The sequence below is a fragment of the Hemicordylus capensis genome, chromosome 3 (assembly GCF_027244095.1).
Source record: "Hemicordylus capensis ecotype Gifberg chromosome 3, rHemCap1.1.pri, whole genome shotgun sequence".
Lineage (NCBI taxonomy): Eukaryota > Metazoa > Chordata > Lepidosauria > Squamata > Cordylidae > Hemicordylus > Hemicordylus capensis.
Window position 1 is genome coordinate 223,417,038 of NC_069659.1, and position 13,386 is coordinate 223,430,423.

The following is a 13,386-nucleotide window of genomic DNA, read 5'->3' on the forward strand; positions in this document are numbered from 1 at the left end:
AACACTGGGACCAGGTATTGATCTTTCAAACTTGAGAACAATTTATGTGGTGGCTAACAAATAAAGTTTATTATTAATATTAATATTCATCATCATTCATATTTCCTGGGTTTGGACTGGCATTGCGGAGTATGCAGATTGGCCACCATGGGGAATAACAGGGGAGGGGAGCCCCGATTATCAGAGATCCCGGGAAAGTAGGGTGGCCGTTAAGGGCAAAAATATATATGGATATGTTCAAATGGGCAGACTGGCAAACAGAGGGACCGCTTGGACTGCTTCTTCATGGCAGTCACCAAAGCAGGGAAAGGTATTGTTGGGGTACCCGTCCCCATGGCTTGCTTGTGTTGAGCAACCAAGCTGGGCAGCAGCTGCCATCCAGCCCACATCATGTCTCCATGGCCTTTCATCCTGACGAGAGAGTGGAGAAAGGCGATGATTGCACAGCATTAGTGATTCAGACCCATCCCTGTGTACCCCTGGACTGTTCGTCTCATGAGTTGTGAATGGGTCTCTCCATGGCGTTCCACTCATGAGAGAAAGGTCTGCTCTGAAGCAGCATCCATCATCACGTAGGAGGAATCTTTCCTGTGACTGGAGGCAATGCTGCTCCTGCTGAATGGTTCTTCTCATGAATAATGCGATAGTATGTACTTGCACTCAAGGGGAAGGGGCTGGGCCCCCCTTCTCCAACTTTGTCATACAAAAAATAGAGCACAGCCATTAGAGAACTCATAGATGGGCCAGCCTTGGGAACCTGACCCTGGGTATCACTGCCCTGCCATATATTATCTTGGCAACGATCTCATCGAGTTTACCCAGTTCATTGTGCTTGTGAACATACTTCTTCAACAGGGGTTTTTATGTGAACAAAAATCTTTGTGCCTGTTTTGCCATACTGTCCCCTTACTCTTCTGAGTGCCAGAGGGGGGAAACAAGAGACATTGTGGAAAGCAGGCATCTCCCAATAGAACTTCTCCCTTTGACAGGCTTAGAGCCCGGGATGGGACAAGGAGGCTTCTCTGTAGCCGTGCAATGGCTTCAGTGGCAAGGAGACAGGGACAGGGCAAATGCTCAGAGAGGCAGCCGTTGAGAAGCATGACAGGGATGGATTGGGCACATTCCTGGGTGGGTTTGGGCCACCCTCTCTATTATTTTGGTTCCAGAAACAGCATGAGACCACAGTTATGGCAGCCTGTGAATACGGACAGAACGCTGCCGCCTTCAAATTTCAGGTTGGAGCAGTGAAACTACAAACTGAAGGTTCAAATTGGAAATTGGTGAGGGAAACCACAGGTTGCTTTTGCAGCAAAACCACAGTTCCACAGCAGACATACACGATTTCCAACATCTGCCGAGTTCAATTCTGGTTTGGTATTACTTGCGAATGGGGACATTATTTAAACCATGACCTGTGTAGTTGCAAAGGTCATGTGCTTGGATCAAAACCTCTGGAGGAGAAATGCCTTATTCTGGGAAAGAGTGAGGCAACTGCCTTGGATTACGAACATTGTGTACAACTATGTGGCAGTAAATTGTTAGGGTGTGTGTGTGTGTGTACGTGTGTGTGTACGCACACACTCCTGTGTCTGTCTGTCTGTCTGTCTGTCTGTCTATCTATCTATCTATCTATCTATCTATCTATCTATCTATCTATCTATCTATCTATCTAATATATATGAGATGATGCATGTTGTATTTTCTTCCTTCTAGGCACCTTTTAAATGTGGCCATTCTCTTTGTTTAGCAAGGGGAGAGAAATTGGCCATATCCATCCCCAGTACAGCATCCCTCCAGTGCCTGTTGCTGGTGTCTATCCTATGTTGCTTTTTAAAATTTTGAGCAATTTGGGGACAGGGAATCATTTAATTTAATTTATTGTCTAACTCTATGTAAACCACTTTGGGAACTTCTGCTGAAAAGCAGTATATAAATATGCATCGTATTCGCATTATGAATGCTTAGACTGAGGAGCAGTGTTGCATTAGAATCATACAGTCAACTAAATGTTGACCTGAATGTGGGAACTTGGCCTTTAATTGTATTAAGAACTTAAAACCATGAACATGATTGCAGTTTAGAGAGTTGATGCAATTTCAATAAGGCTCCAGAATCCTCACACGTCCACCCATAGCACCCCTACTCTGGAGAGGAGAGCTGGTCTTGTGGTAGCAAGCATGACTTGCCCCCTTAGCTAAGCAGGGTTCACCCTGGTTGCATATGAATGGGAGACTAGATGTGTGTGCACTGTAAGATATTCCCCTCAGGGGATGGAGCTACTCTGGGAAGAGCAGAAGGTTCCAAGTTTCCTCCCTGGCTTTTCCCAAATAGGGCTGAGAGAGATTCCTGCCTGCAACCTTTTTTTTGCTTTTTAAAAATTGGTTTTTACAATATCTTAACAATCCCATTACATCTAATTAAGTAAATACAGACTTCCCGCTCATCAATCTGCGCGATTCATTAACTATACAAGTCAACCATTGCTATAGTAATTCAAAACATATATCCTACACATTGCAAACTCGATTTTACTCTACCCAACCTGCTTTTATTACTAAATGTGTTTTTATATGTTTTTATACTTTTTAGCTTGATGTTTTTATTGTCTTTTTATTGTATGTTTTAACTTTTGTAAACCGCCTTGGGGTTGTCTTTTAACGAAAGGCGGTATATAAATGCAAAAATAAATAAAATAAATTAAATAAATAAATTTCAAACCCTGCTGAAAGGTCCATATTAGAAAAATAGTTCTTTAAGTATAGTAAGAATGGTTTCCAATCTTCTTTAAAACATTCCAAGTTTTCATCCTTTATCAGTACTGTAAGTTTTGCCATCACAGCATATTCCAAATTTTTTATCAACCAATCTTCTTTTGAGGGCATTTCATTGTCCTTGCATTTCTGCGCATATGCTATTCTGGCCGCTGTGGTTGCATACATAAAAAATGTTAAGTTTCTTCTGGAAAACTCTCCTTGTGTTATTCCCAGCAGGAAGGATTCTGGCCTCTTAGGAAATGTCATTTAAAAAATTTTCTTCAACTTATTATACAGGTGAAACTCGGAAAATTAGAATATCGTGCAAAAGTCCATTAATTTCAGTAATGCAAATTAAAAGGTGAAACTGATATATGAGACAGACGCATTACATGCAAAGCGAGATAAGTCAAGCCTTAATTTGTTATAATTGTGATGATCATGGCGTACAGCTCATGAAAACCCCAAATCCACAATCTCAGAAAATTAGAATATTACATGGAACCAAGAAGACAAGGATTGAAGAATAGAACAATATTGGACCTCTGAAAAGTATAAGCATGCATATGTATTCAGTACTTGGTTTGGGCCCCTTTTGCAGCAATTACTGCCTCAATGCGGCGTGGCATGGATGCTATCAGCCTGTGGCACTGATGAGGTATTATGGAAGACCAGGATGCTTCATTAGCGGCCTTCAGCAATTCTGCATTGTTTGGTCTCGTGTCTCTCATCCTTCTCTTGGCAATGCCCCATAGATTCTCTATGGGGTCAGGTCAGGCGAGTTTGCTGGCCAATCAAGCACAGTATACTGTATACTTTTCAGAGGTCCGATATTGTTATTTTCTTCAATCCTTGTCTTCTTGGTTCCATGCAATATTCTAATTTTCTGAGATTGTGGATTTGGAGGTTTTCATGAGCTGTACGCCATGAACATCACAATTATAACAAATTAAGGCTTGACTTATCTCGCTTTGCATGTAATGTGTCTGTCTCATATATCAGTTTCACCTTTTAATTTGCATTACTGAAATTAATGGACTTTTGCACGATATTCTAATTTTCCGAGTTTCACCTGTATATCATATCCCAAAAAGCCTTTGCCTTCCCGCAAGACCACCACACATGAAAAAATGTTCCTTCACAATGTCCACATTTCCAACATTTGTTTGGAACATTTTTATACATTAATGCTAATTTTTGGGGTGTCAAATACCACCTGTACATCATCTTATAACAATTTTCATTTAAAGTATAACATGCAGTGAACTTTAAATCCATTTTCCATAATTTTTCCCAAGCTGCCATATCTATATTATGACCCACATCTTGAGCCCATTTTACCATAGTTGTTTTAACCACTTCATCTCTTGTCTCCTCCAAAAGCAACAGCTTATACATCTTAGAAACTAATTTTTCATCGTTTTCACACAGCCCCTTCTCAAATCTCGACCTTTGATCCTCAAATCCAACTTTAAGATCCTTCTTATAGATTTCATTTAACTGATGGTACTGAAACCAGTTACTAACCAAATTTTGTACTTCGATTAGGTTTTTTAATTTACAGCCCTTTTCTTGGAAACATAACAAATCCCTATAGGTACCCCATTCAGATTGCATATTTGTCTCTTTACGTGCTAAAGCTTCAATCGGGGATAACCATAATGGAGTTTCAGATTCCAACCATTTTTTATATTTTACCCACACTCCCATTAGACTCCTTCTTACATAATGATTAAGAAAATCTTTACCTGCCTGCAACCTTGGAGAAGCCACTGCCAATCTGTGTAGTCAGTACTGAGCGAGACAGATCAATGGTCTGACTCAGTTTATGGCAGCTTTCTATGTTCTCTACCCTCAAGTATTTCAAATGACTTATTCACACACTAGTAAACACCTGATGATCTCACCCCAATACCTTACCTGTCTCAACTGAAAAGTATCTTGTTTGAGTTGGCAAAGATACAGGCCCCTTGCCACCCACCCTCCTTTTTGTTTTCTCCATTGTTCATTAAAATTGTAAGCTCCTTGACATGAATCTGTCTTTTTTTCCATTCTTTTTTTTTGCCTATTAAATGCTGTAAGGCACCATGTTCAGACTGTCTGTCTATATGTATGTATGTATGTATATGTATGCATGTGATGACACTTAATCAGTCAGTCAATGTATATGTGTATACACACACACACACACACACACACACACACACACACACAAGTTCTATCTGCAGCAATAAATCCACGGTGGCTAATTCACATGGGCAAGACATTATTTAATAGGGATGTGCATGGAACCGTTCAGCGCCCCCTTCTAGGAGCATCGAACCAGTGGACAGGCATTTTAGCCGGTTCGAAGGTAGAGGAGGGATATCTTTAAGGGTGGGGGAGGGTGCTCTTACTCCTCCTGCCACATTTCCCCCACTGGCACTGCCAAATTTCCACCGCTGGTGCTGCAATTTAAAAGGGTCCAGCGAGGCAGCAGTGTACCCCGCTGCCACCCCATTGGACTGAAAGTGCCTTGTGTGTGCACTCATCAGGTGCACGAACACACACCTGGCACTTCCGGTCACTTCCAGTCTGACGAGGCAACAGGGAGGCAGGGAGGTATGCTGCCGCCCTGCTGGACCCTTTTAAATTACAGCACCAGCGTGAGAAATGTGGCCGGGGGGTGGTGGTAAGAGCACCCTCTCCCACCCTCGAGCTGCACCCCACTGGTTCCGTGCACATCCCTATTATTTAATGCTCCAACAGTAAGCAGGTGATGAACATGTATATGTGAACTGGCCCTATTTCTCCTGCAACAAAATGAAGACCCTTCTAGATAAACACACCATCTCCCTTGTTTAAGCTGAGAGGTAACAGAGTCATAATTATGACAGCAGCTCACAAAACAGGCTGTAATTCTATCAGCATGGAATTGTTCCTCTCATCCTTCACTTCAGAGATTCATAACTGGAAATTGTGCAGTCATAACTCTTCAGCCCCGGCCCCCAATATTTTGATCATTAAAAATTAGACAATTAATTTAAAATCATCCCCCTATTTTTTTCTTCAAACACTTTTGTTTTTACTTATCCATGAAAATCACCCACGAAAAATTAAAGGAAGTATTCAAGAGAAGTTGTACATTAGTGATCTCCCACCATCTCTTGACCATATTGCCAAGACATTGCACAAAGTTAAAGACAAATTCACTCATTCAGTTTCAGGAACAGTAAAGATCTGTAACAGGTGTTTGTGTGTGCACAAGCACACCTGTGTGCTTCATCAAGAATCTGCTACAAGCTTTGTTTATTAAGTTGCCCTGTATACTGCTACCAAACGGCTTTAAGGCAGGCCTCGAATGTAAAGAACCCATTGCATCTAATAAAGAAGGATCTAGCCCAGTAGCAACAGAATGGACAGGATCGGTGGGGCAGTAAGTGATCAAGACCTGAGGAGACCAAGTTTTTATTTCATTTTTCAACTGTGCAGTTTCATCTGAGGATCTGAGGCTTGGGAATATCTTAATAAAGGCTACCAACATTGCACTAGAAAATTATCTCAGACTTCAAGCTTAATAACTGTTCTGCACATTAGGAGAGAAAATAAAGACATGGCTGTGCACCGCCTGAAAGAGTCACCCTGCCACTTAAAGATCAATGAGAGGCCAATAGTAAAACCACTTGCAGCTTCACCCACCTTCCTTGACTGTTGTGCAAAGGCAAATTGCACAAGCTTTGCCTCAGCAAATACTGAAAAAATACCCACAACACAGCAAAAACATGAGCATTGTTCAATATAGTATGCCACCACTGCATTTCTCAACTGTATGGATTGTGTGTTCATAAAGCTTGCCAAATACTAAAGTGAGCTACAGGTTCTCGTTGTTCTTTCCAAAGTCTTTATTCAAAAATTAGACCAAATTGTTTCATGGTTAGGCAGGGTCACAGCCTTTAAGATGAATGTACCCCAAGAGTTTTCTTCATGCTTGAATATGTCCCCATTTCAATTTTAATACGATTAATCCGAACATGACAAAAGATGCTTTTGAATTTCATGTGGAAAGGGAAAAACTATTAGACTGAAAACAATTTACAAACCTATCAATGAAACTATGCAATCTCCTAGGTACAGAATTGAACAAAATAGTTATAATACATTCTGACTTCATTTAACATTCTACATAGGTATAAATTATAAAAGATATAGCCTTTTATATATTCAGCTTCAGTGGTGTGGGCTAATTTTAGCAATAACCTTCACCCTTTATGGATTTCATTCTTTTTAAAAGCCTTTCCTTGAGAATTTTTTTGTTTTGTTTTATTTTTAAAAGACAAACCCTCATGATTTTTCAAGTATTTTCCAGGAAAGCTAAACAAAAATAAAATGTTTTTTAGGTGAGCTTCCCATCACTAGTTAGTGATGAATAAACCTTGTGTGCTCAATAAATGATCTGTTTAGTCTACCTTTGACTCAGTATCATCCTTTAAAGAGAGCAACCAGAAGGAGGAAAGAATAAAGTAGTAGGTAATCATTGCTAACCATCAGTGCTATTGATTAAAGTATAGATTTTCAATTACATGCTGGTTGAGCTGTAAGCATTAAAATCATCACTCAATGATAGTCTAGAAATACAAAATAGATGTTGCTCATGAAGCTGTGTATCTGTTGTTCTGCTTTCTAGAGGTAAAGAAATAGTCATCAGACTGCAATCCAGTACCTACATAAATAATTAGAACTCCCCTTGAGTTTACTGGGGAAGGATTGCAGCCAAGCAAGATAGTTTGTTGGAGTACCACTGCGCCCTGGTGGCGCAGTGGTAAAACTGCCGCCCTGTAACCAGAAGGTTACAAGTTCGATCCTGACCAGGGGCTCATGGTTGACTCAGCCTTCCATCCTTCCGAGGTCGGTAAAATGAGTACCCAGAATGTTGGGGGCAATATGCTAAATCATTGTAAACCGTTTAGAGAGCTTCGGCTATAGAGCGGTATATAAATGTAAGTGCTATTGCTATTGCTATTGCTATTGCTAAATGACATAAAGGTCAGTAGCAATGTTAAGCAGTCCGTATAAACTGTTCAGAGCTATCATAAGAACTGATTGTATTATTAATATAAACTGAACCACGTATGGATGGATGGATGGGTGTGACTAAGTACAAATGATGCACCCAGGTTCACAAGACTGAAATATGCCCACACTGTCTGTCTTCTCACCTTCATCTCAGTTACTTTGCTGGCATGATCTTGAAAGGGATGGTAATGCAATTGCTCATGCTTGAGAAACCTATGACCTTCCACTTAGGCGAGATACCCCTCAAATCCCCCTTTCCTCTACGGGAAGATCACAGTAATCATCACACCAATTCCCACTTTCATCTCAGACCTATCTGCTTGTCTGAGAGGCCACACAAAATCACGCTAAAGAAAGGAGCAAATACTCCCTGTACTCCCCTAACCTCGGGAATTCATTTGTATTCCAACAGTGCTCAACAGAAACAGTCTATGTAGTAAAAATCCTATCAGTATAAGTGTATGAGATAAGCATACAGACCAATGGATTTCCCCTCTAACTTTCCAATCCTCCAAAATTTGGCACTGCAGAAGCCAGGTCCAGCCATCTCCTTTAACCACATTGCTCTTTTGCAGCAATATTTTCTGTTAGGCCAAACTCATGAACAGAGTCCTGACTATCCCCAGACACAGACTCAGTTCCATTGTGAAGTTGTTATAAAGAGAAAAGGGCCTGTATAGAAAGGAATCAGAATGTGAGAAGAAACCTACATGATTCAATTTATATAAAGGGTCAATTAATGGAAAGAAACAAAAACCCAAAGACTGTAAAATCAAATCATAAGCATGACTAGCAAACCTTCAGACCTCTTTATTTCATACATATGTAGTAAGTATTAGGACATAATTGCACTGAAGGCAGTAACAGTGAATCGAGAAGGCAGGTGCTAATTACAATGACTATATTTTACAGTGGCTATGTTTTCAAAATGGGCACTACACTGGGGATCAGGTTTGCCTTGCTAAAGGTCCAGACAGTCAACTCTTATACTCACAGATGCAACACTCCACATTTCTTGGTATTGCAACTTCTCTGTAACACTTGTCCTGTCTTCATCTTGGATAAAGCCTTGTTTTCTTATCCAGACCAATTACTTTATTCACCAGTCTCAGAGTTCTCAGCCCATAACCCTGTTGAGGGGTGTGAGGAAAAACTAAAACCATCACACAGCAGAGTATGCTCTGGTGGTAAAGGAGTTCAGCCCAAGAGATTATCTGGAGTCATTAGGTTGAGTTCAAAAAACAAATAAAGATTTATTAAGAAACTAAACATCACATAGTAAGAGAGAGCCACTGGACAACATACCCAAACAGGCATTAGCCTTCAACAACTGAATAATTCTCTGACCAAAACAGACCTATTAACATCTCATCATGCCTCTAGTGGCCAGAAGAGGTTACTACAGTGCTAAGAGCAATGCTTTAGAATTCTCCCTTCTAACAGAAAGGACCTCCCTTATCCCCTGAGGAGGACTCAACAATCCCAGCTTCTCACACCTCATGTCAATCTTCCCCTCTCTCCCTTCCTTCCCCACCATCTTCAACTGCCTCCTCCCAACATTCTGTAACCCCCTCGTTATTGGTGCCTAGTATCTATTGCCCAGACTTTCCTTCTAACATTATCCACCCATAGCCACACCCATCTTCCATAGTTAAAATAATTAACCTTACAGGTTAAAGGCAATTCTTCACTTTATAATAATTCCAACATGGAGTGTCTAGCTATAGGTGAGCTCTACTGCCACTTAAATATGAACCTTCCTGGGTTATCAGAGCCAATTTCCATCCTCCCCCTAAGTGAAAGACAAAAGCCATCTTCTAGAAAGCAAGGCCTGACACAACTTCCTGACACTCTTCCTGACACAGCAGAAGTGTATTTAAGATTAAAGAGTAACCTAAGAAACAAGGTATGCTGTCAAAAGGCCAAATTCTCAAGTTATGTAGATTTGTCACAATAGTACCCTTTTGTTCTGTGCTTCCTCTGAATAGCCACCACCACACCCACACCCTCTCCAAATCCAATCCCTGGAATTCTGCCTTTGTCCCATTTGTATTTTTAAATTTCCTTCCTTTGGAACATTGCAGAGGACAGAACCCTATAAATGGTCCTGTCCACCAGACAAGAGTGCCAGATCTCTGCTTGCCTTCTGTGGGATGGTGTGGGAATTTGGTGGCACATGCTGTCTGCTACAATCCAGAGATGTGCCTGGCAGAACGCTCACATGTGTGCTCATCCCCTTTCCCTAATCCAAATCATTTGACTATTGAGTTCCTAAGCTGAATCACTGGACTGCAGGGTCCAGAACTGCTGAGCTAAAAATTGCTATCCTTGAGCATTTTGCACTCTTGAAATGGCAGCATCCAGGTAAAGTGTAGGCACATCACAAGTTCTACTGCATCAGTTCATGAGGACTGGTTCAAAGGCATATGCAGGATATTATACAGCAAATACTTCTCAAAGTAGGGCTCCAGGAAACAAAGATAAAATGAATCATGCCAAAGGCTTCTGGAGTCTACCATTCCAGTCATTTATCAGAATACAGATTGTATCTAATGATTCAGACCAGTAGCAAACATATAACTTCACCCAACGCACACAAGAGAAACAAGCCCTCTCTGTGCCTTCCTCACAGTGTTACAAGGGCTCATTCATAAAAGTGATGTGCATTTGTTTCAGAATTAATGAAATGCTGAACTGACTCAGGCCTGTTTGGTTCACTTTTTATTTGTTATGAAACAAATGCCTCAGTCCCAAATGGAGGCCAAAATTTGTTCAAAACTCCATTCATTTTCCAATGAAGAGGGCTTACCTTGCAATGGGGTAGCAGTGGTGGACTTTTCGGTCTCTCTCTCTCTTAAAAATATTTTTACACATTAAACAGGCAATGGCATAATTCCTTTCCCAACAACTGCTTAGGAACATAGGAAGCTGCCATATACTGAGTCAGACCATTGGTCTATCTAGCTCAGTATTGTCTACACAGACTGGCAGCAGCTTCTCCAAGGTTGCAGGAAGGAATCTCTCTCAGCCCTATCTTGAAGAAGCCAGGGAGGGAACTTGAAACCTTTTGCTCTTCCCAGAGCAGCACCATCCCCTGAGGGGAATATCTTTACAGTGTTCACATGTGGTCTCCCATTCAAATGCAACCAAGGCAGACCCTGCTTAGCTAAGGGGACAAGTAATGCTTGCTACCACAAGACCAGATTTTCTCTCTTATTTGTTTTTCTTGAACTCCCACTTCAAAGTCCCCACCCCACCCCATGATATCCCAGACTAAAGTCACCTCAGGGCACTGTGGGGGGAAACCTGTCAACCTCCACTGGCTCACTGCTAGAACACATATGCTGCATGCAGAAGCTCCAAGATTCAGTCATGACTAATTAAATACCTCAGGCAGCAGAGTTAGGAAAGACCTCTGTGCAAGACCAAGGAAAACCCTGCCAGTCAGAGAAGGTATTAGCCGGTTAGATGGACTAGTGGTGTGTTTAAGTAAAAGGTAGCTTCAGCTATTCTTCTTCTTTCTACATCATTTTTTAGGGGAGGAGGCTATAGCTCAGCCATTGAGCACATGTTTTACATGCAGACAGTCCCAGATTCAGTCTCCACTATTTACCATACAAGGATTTCAGGTCACAGAGCTGGGGGAAACAATATCTCAGTCTATGGAGAGCTGTTGCCAGTTAGAATAGATAATAAAGGGCTAGATGAACCAATGGTCTGAATCACTATGGCAGCTTGTTATGTTCTTGTTGTTCTTGATTGATTGATTGATTAAGTGCTGTCAAGTCGGTGTTGACTCTTAGCAACCACATAGATAGATTCTCTCCAGGATGGTCTGCCTTCAACTTGGCCTTTAAGGTCTCTCAGTGATGCATTCATTGCTGTTGTGATCGAGTCCATACACCTTGCTGCTGGTCGTGCTCTTCTTCTCTTCCCTTCAACTTTCCCAAGCATTATGGACTTCTCAAGGGAGCTGGGTCTTTGTATAATGTGTCCAAAGTTTGAGCCTGGTCATTTGTACCTCGAGTGAAAAATTCTGGATTGATTTGTTCTATGATCCATTTGTTTGTTTTCCTGGCTGTCCATGGAATCCTCAAAAGTCTTCTCCAGCACCAAAGTTAAAAAGCATCAATGCTTTTTCTATCTTGTTTCTTCAAAGTCCAGCTTTTGCATCCATAGCAGGGGCGTAACTATACTAGGGCAAGGGGAGACAGTTGTCTGGGGGCCCACTGCCTTTGGGGGGGCCCAAAGGTAAGTCACATGACTGACTCCCCCAGCCACACACCCGCCCAGTCTTCCTTCAGTTGTATTCATCCTCCAAAATTGATGTGAGTGTTAAGACCTGGAGCTACCAGAACAGCATGTCTTTCTCTAGTACCATGAAATGACTTGCATTGTCCACAGTTTACAAAACCTTTTTAAAAGTAATTTAGGATTATGTTCTATTGTGGCAAATAGGTTACATATATATATATAAATTACTATACTTTTTGTTACCACTATTCAGCCTCATCTAAGATTTCTTTACTTCATGAGCTGAGCTTCAATGAGGGGGGGCATTTTAAAATCTTGTCTCTGGGCCCACTCCAACCTTGCTACGCCCCTGATCCATAAAGTGTCAAGGGAAAAACCATTGTCCAAACTATTCTACTCTTTGTAGGTGTAGATACATCACGGCATCTAAATATCCTTTCCAAGTCCTTCACTGCAACCCTACCAAGTGCTAGTCTGCAGAGTATTTCTTGACTGCTGGATCGTTTACTGTTGATGGTCGATCCTAAAGGACAGAAGCCACTTCAATGTCTTCATTATCAGTTCTGAGGCTGGTTGCTGTACCCATTGTCATTAGTTTAGTCTTCTTCATTTAATTGTTGTCCCATTTTTTCACTGTGCTCCTTGACTTTCATTACTAGAGCTTGCAAATCATCCACATTCTCAGCTATCAGAGTGGTGTCATCAGCGTAGCTCAGGTTATTGATGTTTCTTCCTCCAACTTTAAAACCATGCTCATCTTCTTTCAATCCAGCTTCTCTCAGTATGTATTCAGCATATTAAATTGAATAAAGAAGGAGAAAGTATACAGCCTTGTCTTACTCCTTTGCCGATCAGGAACCAGTTTGTTACACCATGTTCTGTCTGGACTGTGGCTTCCTGCCCTGTGTATAGGTTTCTCATGAGAACAATGAGATGTTCCAGGATGCCCATTTTCCTAAGGATAGTCCACAACTTGACATGGTCGATGCAATCAAAGGCTTTCTGTAGTCAATAAAGCACATATTGACTTCTTTCTGGTATTCTTTGGCTTTCTCAATTATCCAGCATGCATCAGCAATTGTGTTCTCTTGTTCCTTGGCCATTTCTGAAACCAGCTTGAACATCTGGCATTTCCCTTTCCACATAGGACTCTAATCTGTGTTGGATGATCTTGAGCATTATTCTGCTAGCATGTGAAATTAAGGATATTGTGTGGTGGTTTGCACAATCTGTTAAGTCTCCTTTCTTTGGTATGGGTATGTAGACTGAACTCTTCCAATCTGTTGGCCATTGTGTTGTTCTCCAAATTTGCTGGCATAGTTTGATT